At 40.2% G+C, this 13,566-nt stretch overlaps 1 pseudogene; it reads left to right on the forward strand.

Moving 5' to 3' along the window:
* The first annotated feature begins 2,065 nt into the window (after positions 1 to 2,065).
* LOC132520448 (tropomyosin alpha-3 chain-like) lies at positions 2,066 to 2,680 on the forward strand (annotated as a pseudogene).
* The last annotated feature ends 10,886 nt before the right edge of the window (positions 2,681 to 13,566 follow it).

Below are 13,566 nucleotides of genomic sequence, written 5' to 3' on the forward strand. Positions count from 1 at the left end.
CTGATGATCATAAAGCTGATGTCAGACACTGATGGAAAACTGAAATTTCCAGTTACTAGATCCAAGCCAGTTCACAGAGCCAGAGCCCATTGATTAAAGGGAATATTGGATCCCCACAATGCCACCACAGCATGGCAAGTATCTCTCTAACCTTTCCTCAAAGCCAGAGTAATTGTGTGCTGAAGAAAAGGGAATACCCAGATTTTTTTTTTTTTTTGGCTGCACCACGAGGCATGTGGGATCTTAGTTCCTCAACCAGGGATCAAACCTGTGCCCTCTGCAGTGGAAGTGCAGAGTCTTAACCACTGGACCACCAAGGAAGTCCCCAAATATTTTGAGGATAGTTAGAATGAGATCACAGCTGACAACAACATTAGAGAACCCCAAACACCACCATGGTCCTCCAGTTAAAAGGGAGCCTTATAGATACCAGCCTTATAGATACCAGATTGTAAATGGTGTTTGGGTTCAAGTGCATCTCACAATGGATCCAATAGATCCAAGGACCCACTCTGTTTCTGTATCTCTAGTCTCTGAATGCCTAATGGGATAGATATACTTAGAAGTTTGCCCTTGGTTTCCTGACCTATGAATTAAGGAACATTATGATTAAAAAAGGTGCAGGGAAAAAAAAAAAAAAAAAAAAAAAAAAAAAAAAAAGGTGCAGGGCACCTTCCCTCCAAGCCAGGACAGTACATCAGAAGCAATATCACCTGCCAGACAAATTGCAGAAATTAGTACCAAAAAAGGCTTAAAAGATTCAGGGATGGTGATTCCCATAATATACCTAGTTATTTCACCTACCTGGCCTCTGCAAAAAAATCATGTGGATCATGGTGGGTGCCAGGGGACTACTATAAACTTAAAATAGTATCCCCAATTATAGTTTCTGTGCTAGATATGAATTTTATGGGAGCAGATCAACTCAATCTCTGGCACTTCATTTGTGACTACTGTTTTGCTAAATGCTTTATTCCTGATTCTCATCAATAGAGAGGATCAAAAGCAGCTCATCTTCACGTTTCAAGGACAGCAGGAAGTCTTCACTATCTTGCTCTAGGTCTGTGTTAATTTTCTGCTGTCTGTCATGGTCTATTCTATAGCGATCTCCATCATCTTGCTGTTCCACCGTGCATCATGCTAGCCTTCTACACTGATTGACCTTTTACTAATCGGACCTAATAAGGAGAACAGGTCAAGTAATTCAAATGCCGTATTAAAACACATATGTGTCAGAGGGTAGGCAGTAAGTCCTTGATGATCAAGGGGTCTGCAACATCAGTGAAATTTTTAGGGGTCCAGTGGTCTGGAACATGAAGGGCCGTACACTCTGAAGTAAAGCCTGAGAGCCTGACAACGGTACACCAAGTAACTGTGCAATTGGAGCTGCCCGTCATGAGCTTAGTGTTAACAGAAACTCCCAGAAGAAGGTTGAGAGGCAAAGAAGCAAACTATTGCATGAAAGAAATGGTAGATTTAGGGAGACTCAAGTACTCCAGAAGATGCAAAAAAAATATGACTTGTTGGCCTAGACCTCCATATCGCCTGCCTCTGCTGCATTGATGCAACTCTCTCAGTCCACACCTATTCCAACTGAGGGAGAAAGAAGGACCTTGAACTCAAGTCAAAGACAGTTTTTTAGTATGCTATATTGGGTCCTATAGAAATGGATCACTGCCACATTATGCCACAAAGAGACTCCTAATAACCAGGTAGATAGAATGACTTATTTTCTGGGTGTCAGTCAGCTTCTCTCCTTGCTCAGTTCACTGCTTGCACAATGGGCTAATGAACAAAGTGGCCATGGTGGCATGTTCAGGTCCTGTACACGAATCCAAAAGCAGGGGCTCCAGGGGAAGTAGGGGTGAGAAGCAGCTGCAACTCTGGGCAGAGGAGGCAGGAACCCGAAGGCGAGCAGGGGTCGGGTGGGCACCACGGCGGGGGTCACCAACGAGGCGGTGAAGCGCGAGAGCCATGTTCTGCAGCAGCAGGCCGGTGACGCGGAGGAAAGGGCCGAGCGCCTCCCGCGGAAGTGGAGGGAGAAAGGCGGCCTGGGAACAGGCTGAGGCGGCCTCCTTGAACCGTAGGATCCAGCTGGTTGAAGAGGAGCTGGACCGCGCTCAACAGCGCCTGGCCACTGCCCTGGAAAAGCTGGAGGAAGCCGAGAAAGCTGCTGATGACAGCGAGAGCCATGAAGGTCGCTGAAAACCGAGCCTTAAAAGAGGAAGAAAAAACGGAGCTCCAGGAAATCCAACTTGAAGAAGCTAAGCACATTGCAGAAGAGGCAGGTAGGAAGTACGAAGAGGTGGCTCTTAGGCTGGTGATTATTGAGGGAGACTTGGAAGGCACAGAGGAGCGAGCTGAGCTGGCAGAGTCCCGTTGCCCAGAGACGGATGAGCAGATCAGATTGGTGGACCAGAAGCTGAAGTGTCTGAGTGCTGCTGAAAAAAAGGACTCTCAAAAAGAAGACAAATGTGAGGAAGAGATAGATTCTTACTGATAAACTCAAGGAGGCAGAGACCCGTGCTGAGTTTGCTGAGAGATCGCAGCCAAGCTGGATAAGACAGTTGAAGATTTGGAAGATAAACTGAAATGCACCAAAGAGGAGCACCTCTGTACACAAAGGATGCTGCACCAGACTCTGCTTGACCTGGGTGAGATGTAGAGCGCCCTAGTCCCGCCCTGCGCTGCCCCTCCCTCTGACCCCGACTCCGCTGAGGCCAGCCTGCCGGAAGCTGACCTTGAAACTGATGGCTGATCTCTAACTGGAAGGCTGCTTTCTCCTTTCATCACGTCTCCCACCCCCTCCCCTGTGTCCTTTTCACCAAACTGTCTCTGAATCTGAATCTCTCCAGAGATTCCAGTTGGACTAGAGGCTGAGCACTTTTGGGAACAACCGTTTAAGGGAATGTGAGCAAAGTGTCTTTAAAAGCATGCTGTGATGTACATATTTTATAATTACCTTTTTTGTTGTTGATGTAGCAGCCATTTGTAAAACATTCCAGATAATTCCATAGTTCTGAAGCAGCAGTCTAATCCCTGTCTCACTTTTGGAAGGTAACTTTTCAGCTTAACGCATATTGCCCTCTCCGCAGAGGAGGGGAAAAGGTATGGGCCTGCCTTCCTGAGAACCAAACAGCCCAGAGAAAGGCTCCATTTTGGGAAACCTCATTGCTCTGTAAAAAGTACCCACCAAACCAGAGAGGTGATTCCAGGAGGAGTCAGCAAAAAAAAAAGTACTGTTTGGGTTTTCAGCTGAAAATGGTATCTTTGGGCAACTTTTTTTTTTTCATCAGAACTGACCAAAGGAAAAGAAACCATTTTGAAATATGCTAGAGGATTCTGTCTTCTCAACAACCACCCCCACCCGCCACCCCCAGGAGAAACTATTTTACCAAAACTTAACCTGCTGGGGTTTTATCAGAGCCTGACCAACTTGAGGAAAGGGAAACACCCAACTCCAGCCCCCTCTAACCATCCTGTACCACCTAAGGGGTGGGGGGGGGAATACTGAGAAGTACCGGTGAACTTCACAGTCGAGGCACACAGACTCATGAGAAGAGGGAGACCTAATCACAGAACTTTCAAATGCTGCCCTCTCCTCCTCCACATGTTACCACAACACTAAAGACCTACATACTTCAATTCCTGGTACATCACATCCACCTTTCAACCAAAAATTACAAGGCATACTAAAAGGCAAAAAATACTGTTTGAAGAGGAATGACAATCATCAGAACCAGAGTCAGATATGGTAGGAGTGTTGGAATTATCACAACAGTAATTTGAAAAAAACTGTGATTAATATGCTAAGGGCCTTGATGGTAAATGTAGACAACATGCAAAAACAGGACATGTAAGAACACGAAGTAGAAAGATGGAAATTCTAAGAAAGTATCAGAAAGAAATACTAGAGATCAATAAAGACATTTGATGGGCTCATTAGGAGAATAGATACAGCAGAGGAAATAATCTCTGAACTTGATGACAATGGGAACTTCCAAAACTGGAAAGCAAAGAGAACGACGAATTACAAAAAATAGTACAGAATATCCAAAAAATGTAGAACAATTATAAAAGGTATAACATATACATAATGGAAATAGAAGGAAAAGAGAGAAAGGAACAGAAGAACTATGTGTAAAAACAATGACTGAGAATTTCCCCAGATTAAATGTCAGACACCAAACCACAGATCCAGGAAGCTCAGAGAACACCAAGCAGGATAAATGCCAGCAAAACCACTACAGATTGGTATTGAAACTTCAGAAAATCAAAGCTAAAGGAAAAATCTTGCAAGAAGCTGGAAGGAAAAAACCCTTATCTACAGAGCAACAAAGATAAGAGTCACAACCAACTTGTCCCCAGAAATCACAGAAGCAAAAAGAGAATGTAATGAAATATTTAAAGTGTTCAGAAAAAAAAAAACAAACAACAACCAAACCCTATTATCCGAGCACTCTGTACCCTTTGAAATATACTTCAGAAGTGAAGAAGAAATAAAAACACTCTCAGACAAACAAAAATTGAGGGACTTTCTTGCCAGTAGACCTACGTTGCAAGAAATGTTAAATTCTTCAGAAAGAAGGGAAATGATATAGGTTAAACTCATATCTACATAAAGAAGAATATCAGAGAATGAATAAGTGAAGACCAAATAAAAACTGATTTTTCATAATTCTTCTAACAGCTAGCAATTTATTCAAAATAATTACAATAACGTTTTTGATTATGTATACTTATGTGTGTACATATAAAACGTATATATATGTGTATATATGTATATGTGCTTATATATGCATATATGCAAGTGAAATGAATGACAGCAATGAAACAAGGGAAGGGAGGAATTAGGATTATTTTGCTATTATAATGTATTCACACTACCTGTGGAGTGGTACACAGGCATACCTTGTTTTATTGTGCTTTGCTTTATTGTACTTTTTACAAATTGAAGGTTTGTGGCAACGCTGAGTGAAGCAAGTCTACTGGCATCATTTTTCCAAGAGCATTTGCTTACCTCATGTCTCTATGTCACATTTTGGTAATTCTTGTAATATTTCAAATTTTTTCATTATTATATTTGTTATGAAGATCTGTGATCTTTAATATTACTACTGTAATTGTTTTGGGGTACCATGAACTGCAACCATATAAGACAGCAAATTTAATAAATGTGTGTGTTCTGACTGCCCCACCTACCAGCCATTCCCTGTTTCTCTCCCTCTCTCCTCAGGCCTCCTTATTCCCTGAGACACAACAATATTGAAATTAGGGCAATTAATAACCCTACAATGGCCTCTAGGTGTTCAAGTGAAAAACAGAGTTGCACATCTCTCACTTTAATTAAAAGCTTAGTGAGGAATGCATGTCAACAGCTGGGATAGGCTGAAAGCTAGGCCTCTTGTGCCAAACAGCCAAACTGAACAGCCAAAGGAAAAGTTCTTGAAGGAAACTAAAAGTGCTACTCCAGCAAGCACATGAATGATCAGAAAGCAAAACAGCCTCATTGCTGATATGGAGCAAGTTTTATTAGCCTCCAGAGAAGATCAAAATCAGCCATAACCTTCCCTTAAACCAAAGTCTAATTCAGAGCAAGGCGCTAATTCTCTTCAATTCTCTGATGTCTGAGAAAGGTGAGGAAGCTGTGGAAGAAAAATTTGAAGCCAGCAGAGGTTGGCTCATGAGACTTAAAGAAAAATGCTTTCTCCGTAACACAGAAGTACAAGATGAAGAAGCAGGTACTGAGGTAGAAGCTCCAGCAAGTTATTCAGAAGAGCTAGCTAAGATAATTAGTGAAGGTGGCTACACTAAATAACAGGTTTTCGATGTAGATGAAACAGCTTTATATTGGAAGAAAATGCCATCTATTACTTTCATAGCTAGAGAGAAGTCAATGCCTGTCTCCAAAACTTCAAAGGACAGGCTGAGTCTTGTTAAAAGCTAATGCAGCTGGTGACTTTAAGTTGAAGCTACTGCTCATTCACCATTCTGAAAATCCTAGAGCCCTTAAGAATTATGCTAAATCTATTCTGCCTGTGCTCTGTAAATGGAACAACAAAGCCTGGATGACAGCACATCTGTTTCCAACATGATTTACTGAATATTTTAAGCCCACTGTTGAGACCTACTCCTCAGAAAAAAGATTCTTTTTGAAACATTATGGCTCACTGACAATGCACCTGGTCACCCAAGAGTTCTGATGGAGATGTACAATGAGATTAATGTTGTTTTCATGCCTACTGACACAACATCCATTCTGCAGCTCATGGGTCAAAGAGTAATTTTGACTTTCCAGTCTTATTCGTTAAGAAATACATTTAATAAGGCCATAGCTGCCATAGAAAGCAATTCTTCTGTTGGACCTGGGCAAAGTAAATTGAAAACCTTCTGGAAAGGATTCACCATTCTAGATGCCATTAAGAACATTTGTGATTCATGGGAAGAGGTCAAAATATAAACACTAACAGGAGTTTAGAAGAAGTCGATTCCAACCCTCATAGATGATTTTGAGGGGTTCAAGACTTCAGTAGAGGAAGTGATTCAGTAGAGGAAGTGGTAGAAATAGCAGGAGAACCAGAAGTAGAGCCTGAAGGTGTGAGTGAATTGCTGAAATCTCATGATAAACTCTAATGAATGAGTTGCTTCTTATGGATGATAAAGAAAGTGGTTTCCTGAGATGGAAACTGCTCCTGGTGAAGATGCTGTGAAGACTGTTGAATTGACAACAAAGGATTTAGAATATTACATAAACTTAGTTGATAAAGCAGTGGCAGGGTTTGAGAGGACTGACTCCAATCTTGAAAGCAGTTCTACTGTGGGTAAAATGCTATCAAACATCATTGTACACTACAGAGAACTCATTCATGAAAGGAAGAGTTAATCAATGTGGTGAACTTCACTGTTGTCTGATTTTAAGAAACTGCCACAGCTACCTCAACTTTCAGCAAACACCACCCTGATCAGTCAACAGCCATCAACACTGAGGCAAGACCTTCCTCCAGCAAAAACATTACAACTTGGTGAAGGCTCAGGTGATGGTTACCATTTTTCAGCAAGAAAGTTTTTTTTTTTTTTCTTTAAAGCTGTGGTTTTCTTTTTTTTTTTAAGATGTTGGGGGTAGGAGTTTATTAATTAATTTATTTATTTTTGCTGTGTTGGGTCTTCGTTTCTGTGTGAGGGCTTTCTCTAGTTGTGGCAAGCGGGGGCCACTCTTCATCGCGGTGCGCGGGCCTCTCACTATCGCGGCCTCTCTCATTGCGGAGCACAGGCTCCAGGCGTGCAGGCTCAGTAGTTGTGGCTCACGGGCCTAGTTGCTCTGCGGCATGTGGTATCCTCCCAGCCCAGGGCTCGAACCCGTGTCCCCTGCGTTAGCAGACAGATTCTCAACCACTGCGCCACCAGGGAAGCCCGAAAGTATTTTTTTATTAAGGTATGTACATTTTTTCAGAGATAATGCTATTGCACACTTAATAGATTACACTATAGTATAAACATAAACTTATATGCACTGGGAAATGAAAAAATTCATGTGACTCACTTTATTGTGATATTCACTTTATTGTGGAGGTCTGGAACTGAACCCTCAAAATCTCCAGGGTATGTCTGTGGGCTTGGATTAGGTGTAAAGGTATATTGCAAACTCTAGGGCAACCATTAAAAATGGAATCATAAAATTATCAATTAAAACCACAAAAGGCAAAAGAAGTGTGAAAGACAAAAATAGGAACAAAGAACAAGGGCAACAAATAGAAAATAGTAACAAATATGGTAGATATTAATCCAACCATATCAATAATCATTTTAAATATCAATGATCTAAATAAACCTATTAAAAGACAGATTGTCAGAGTGGATCAAAAACCAAGGCCCAATTATATGTTGTCTATAAGAAACCCACTTTGAATATAAAAACACATAGAGATCAAAAGTAAAGAGATAAAGATATACCATGCTAACACTAATCAAAAAGAGTGAGAATAGTTACATTAATTTCAGACAGCAGACTCAGAGCAAGGAAAGTTATAGGAATAAAGATGCACATTAACATAATGATAAAGGGGTGAATCCTTAATGTGTATGTATCTAACAACAGAGTGTCAAAATATATAAGGCAAAAAACTAAAATAGATGGAATACACTAATAGAGTTGGACAGTTTAATACTTCTCTGTCAGTAATGGACAGATCCAGCAGGCAGAAATTCAGTAAAGGCAGAGTTGAACTCAATAACATCATGAGTCAACTGGACATAATAGACATTTATTGATTACTTCATCCAGTAGCAGATGACACATCCTGCTCGAGCTCACATGTAACATTCAAGATAGACCACTTTCTGGGCCACAGAACATACCTTAATAAATTTAAAGAATATATATCATACAATGCCTGCTTTCAAACCACAATGTAATTAAACTAGAAATCAATAATAGAAAGCCAACTGGAAGATCCCCAAATACTTGGAGATTAAACATCACACTTCTAAATAACCTATGAATCAAAGAAGAAATCTATATTCATTAAAGAAATTGAATTAATAACCTTCCAAAACAGAAAGCACCAGGCCCAGATTGGGTTCCCTAGTGAATTCTACCAAACATTTAAAGAAGAAATTATACCAATTCTCTACAGTCTCTTCCAAAAGATAGAAACAGGGGGAATACTTCCTAACTCGTTCTATGAGACCAGTATTACCCTAATACCAGAACCAGACAAAGACATTATTTAAAAACTACAGCCTAATATCTCTCATGAACATTGACATAAAAATCCTCAACAAAATATTAGCAAATAAAGTCCAACAATGTGTAAGAAGAATTATACACTATGACCAAGTGGGCTTTATCCCAGGTATGCAAGGTTGTTTCAACATTCAAAAATCAATTAATGTAACCCACCACATCAACAGGCTAAAGAAGAAAAATCACATGGTCATATTAATAGGTGCAAAAGAAGCATTTGACAAAAGCCGGCATGCATTTATGATAAAAACTCTCAGCAAACCAGGAATACAAGGGAACATCTTCAACTTGATAATGAACATCTACAAAACACCAACAGCTAACATCACACTTAATGGTGAGAAATTCGAAGCTTTCCTGCTAATATCAGGAATAAGGCAAGAATGTCCACTTTTATCTCTGTTTTTAAATATTGTACTGGGAGTCCTGGCTAATACAACATGACAAGAAAAGGAAACAATAAAAGGAATAAAAGGTATTCAGATTGAAAAAGAAATAAAATTGTCTTTGTTCACAGATGACATAATTCTTTATGTAGAAAATCTAGAAGAATTGACAAAAAATTTTTAAAAACCTCCTGGAACTAATACATGACTATAGCAAGGTTGTAGGATACAAGGTTAATATGCAGAAATCAATTGCTTTCCTTATACCAGGAATGAACACGTGGAATTTGAAATTAAAAACACACTACCTTATACATTAGCACCCCCCCCAAAATGAAATACTTAGGTATAAGCCTAACGAAATGTGTACAAAATCTCTATGAAGCAAACCTCAAAACTCCAATAAAATATCAATATATCTAAGGAGAATAAAATAAATGGAGAGATAGCATGTTCATGGATAGAAAGACTCCATATTGTCAAGATGTCAGTTCTTCCCAACTTGATCTATAGATTCAGCACAATTCCAATCAAAGTCCCAACATTTTGTGGACATCAACAGACTAATTCTAAAGTTTATATGAAGATTAAAAGACCCAGAACAACCAATTCAATATTGAAGGAGAAGAACAGTACTAGCGAGGATGTGGAACAATAGGAACTCTCATTCATTGCTGGTGGGAAGGCATAACGGTACAGCTACTTTGGAAGACAGTTTGGCAGCTTCTTATGAAACTAAACATACTCTTACCATATGATCCAGTAATCATGCTCCTTGGTACTTAATTAAATGAGCTGAAAACTTATATCTATGCAAAAACCTACACATTGATATTTATTGCACCTTTATTCATAATTGCCAAAATTTAGAAGCAACCAAGATGTCCTTCAGTAGGTAAATGGATAAACTGTAGTACATTCAGACAATGGAATACTATTCACACTAAAAAGAAATGAGCTATCACACATGAAAAGACCTGGAGGACATTTAAATGAGTATTTCTAAGTGAAAGAAGCCAATATGAAAAGGCTGTATGGATCCAAGTATATGACATTATGAAAAAGGAAAAACTGTGGAGACAGTAAAAAGATCAATGGTCTCCAGGGTTTGGGGGTGGAGGGTGGAGGGATGAATAGGCAGAGCATAAAGGATTTTTAGGGCAGTGAAACTATTCTGTATGATATCACAACGGTGGATATATATCATCATACATTCATCAAAACCCACAGAATGTGCAATACACCAAGAGTGAACCCTAATGTTAACAATGGACTTTGGGTGATAACAATGTGTCATTGTAGGTTCATCAACTGTAGTAAATACAGCTACTGTAGTGGATGATGTCAATAGTGGAGGAAGTTGTGGATGGGGCGTATGGGCGGGAACAGAGGGCATAGTGGAAATCTCTGTCCTTCCTGCTCAGTTTTGCTATGAACCTAAAACTGCTCTAAAAAATAAAGTTTATTAACTTTCAAAAACTGGGTTATTCATGGACGTCATAGGCATGGCAACATAACTTTCTAATTCTTTTTCCTTATATTTTCAACTACCACACGTAATATTGTTTCTAAACGTTTGGACATTTGGAACAAAACCAATACATTATGTCTCAGCATCTCTACCAGCTGGTGGCTCCCTAAAGACAAGTCCCTATTCTCATAATCCCAGCAGCCAGCTGAGTCTCTAGCCCAGAAAGGATGCTAACCAAATATGCACTAAAGTCTTCAGGAAAGGCAATGGTGTATAGAGGAAAGAGAACCAAAGTAGGAGTTGGATTAACCTTTCTTGGTGATTTCCTAGGCCCCATGACCTTGGGCAAATCACACGTTCACTGAGATTAATTTTCGGAAGCTATGAAATGATAATAACCTCATCTCTTCACAAAATTGTTGTAAGGACCAAGCGAGATGCACCACATATAAAACTATTTTTAAATTGCAGAATCCTTTACAAAAATCAGCTACTCTTACTCATGGGGAATGAAATAGATACTAAATTAAAAAGGAGAGAAAAAGATGGGCTGGATGGAAAAAGGGAAATGAAAAAATTAAAGGGAAACAAAGATAAATTCAGTCATCACCACACTTGAAACAAGATTCTGTGCTTCCTCCTCCTTCCCTGCACACAACAAACTGTGACAGCAGACACAGGTTTTCTCTCACATTTTCCCTAAGTTCTCATTCATCAATGTATCAAACATTTACTGAATACAAATAAGTACCAGGCCTTGAGCTAGGAAAGGGCACAAGGCCTAATCAGTGCCCTCAGAGAGGTCTACGTCTAGTGGGGGAGGCATACAAGTGAACAGACTGATACAATCGAGTGCAGTCAAAGGCTCCTAAATGGAGCTGAGGGATTCTTGATGGGTTGGGTACAACCAGGGAAGAGGAGATGACAATCAGAGAAGGCTCTCTAGAGGAAAGGACCCTCCAGGATACATCTTGGAAAAGGTAGTGGGTAAAGGAGGAAAGGGCAGTCTAAGGCAGAGGAGACCAGGCTATAGAAACAAAGGTACCGAATAGCAGACCTTATATGCAAAGGTTATGGAACCTTATTCCATAAGAGATGGGGATCCACTAAAGGGTTTTAAGTGGGAAAGATGGCTTGATCAGATTTATGTTAAGAAGCTTTACAAGAGGGAGGGGATATGGGGATATATATATATATATATATATATATATATATATAGCTGAGTCACTAAAAAAAGAAAAAAAAAAGAAGCTTTATTCTGTCCTCTGTGGATACTGCCACTGCTGCAGGCAACTCTCCCAGGCACCTGTCGCTGCCCAGGCTTGGAATATTCCATTCAGCCTCTAAGAAAGGAGTCAAATGAGAGAACTATGAAACCTCACAGGGCTTGCTCTAGTCAGACTTGGCAGAGAATGGGGGCTTCCTGGACTCTCTAGCTCTCAAAAGAAAAAAATTAGAAAGCCTGTTAATATCTTGCTTGAGATCTCACTGGCTGTGTGATTTCCTTGTGACTGAGTGAGTCCCTGATCCATCTTCCAAACAAATGAAACCCTGGTCAGGAGTCTAACCCAAGCACTGAAAGCTTGCAGTAAAATTTAAGCTTTATTGCTTCCTCTTCCTTATTAGGCAACCCCCAAATAGTAATCATTAATTCACTTTCCCTCCTCTTCCTAAGTCTATCAGTAGAAGAATACTTCATGTATGGGCGACAGACACACAGGGTACCTGGGGGATTGGTCTCATAACCCATCACTTGGCACCAACCATTTATGTTACTACTAAATCACCCTGAGATAGGGTTGACATCCATATGTAAACTCCTGGATTTTTTTAAGAATACAGATTTCTGGGACTTCCCTGGTGGCGCAGTGGTTAAGACTCCACGCTCCCAATGCAGGGAGCCTGGGTTTGATCCCTGGCCAGGGAACTAGATCCCACACGCATGCCACAACTAAGAGTTCACATGCCACAACTGGAGCCCGCATGTTGCAACTAAGGAGCCCATGTGCTGCAACTAAGGGGTGGGTGAGCTGCAACTAAGGAGCCCGTGAGCTGCAACTAAGGAGCCTCTGAGCTGCAACTAAGACCTGGCACAACCAAATAAATAAATAATCAGAATGCCTCTATATCCATTAAAAAAAAAGAATACATATTCCATCAAATTATAAAAGGCAGATAAATTCTATACCTTTTTGCAAATGAATTTCAACAACTTTATACCATGTTAATCTCTTTAAGACAAAGATACTTTAAAAACAAACCAAGGTCTAAGGATGGAACTTTGTGGGTTCAGAACCCCCAAGATGATGAAATATCTCAGGTTCACTAAGGGATGGAAAATGGGTCCCTCTCCTTTCATTATTACACCCCTACCCCAACCAGCGTCCCAGTGCTTGTCCAAAGAGAGGAAGACCCTCAGCACTGGGGAGAAGTTCAGGGTTGGGAACTGAGAGAAAGGGGAGTCTAACTGTTTTCCTCCCCACTCTCCCCACACACAACAAAGATTCAGGTGGCTTAATTTGCCAAATACAGCCTTTTGCCTGCATTGCCTGCATATCCTCCACCGCCCCCCCCCCGCCCACCCCCCTGTCACACGCAGGATTTGGGAAGGATTTTTAAACTAGCAACATCATCACCAAATGCAAATAAACTCATTACATTGAATTTCTTCTCAAGTCGCCTTACAAATATGGTCTTTAAAGCACAGTGAGAACACTCAAAGACATGAAACACTGCTTAAAACTGTCCCTGTAGAAGTGATCTCTTCTGCTGCACAGAGATGAAAAGGCAAATATTTCTGAGTGGTTCGGGTTCTCTACTCAACAGTCATCACATGAGCTTCAATTGCAAAAAAAAAAAAAAAAAAAAAAAAAAATTCACGAAGTGTTTAAAAATCTCCTTTAATTATATTTTCATGAACTCCAAGAACATCATCATTGCAATTAATGTTACAAAAAAGCAAAGAG

This window comes from Lagenorhynchus albirostris, chromosome 5, assembly GCF_949774975.1.
Source record: "Lagenorhynchus albirostris chromosome 5, mLagAlb1.1, whole genome shotgun sequence".
Classification (NCBI taxonomy): Eukaryota; Metazoa; Chordata; class Mammalia; order Artiodactyla; family Delphinidae; genus Lagenorhynchus; species Lagenorhynchus albirostris.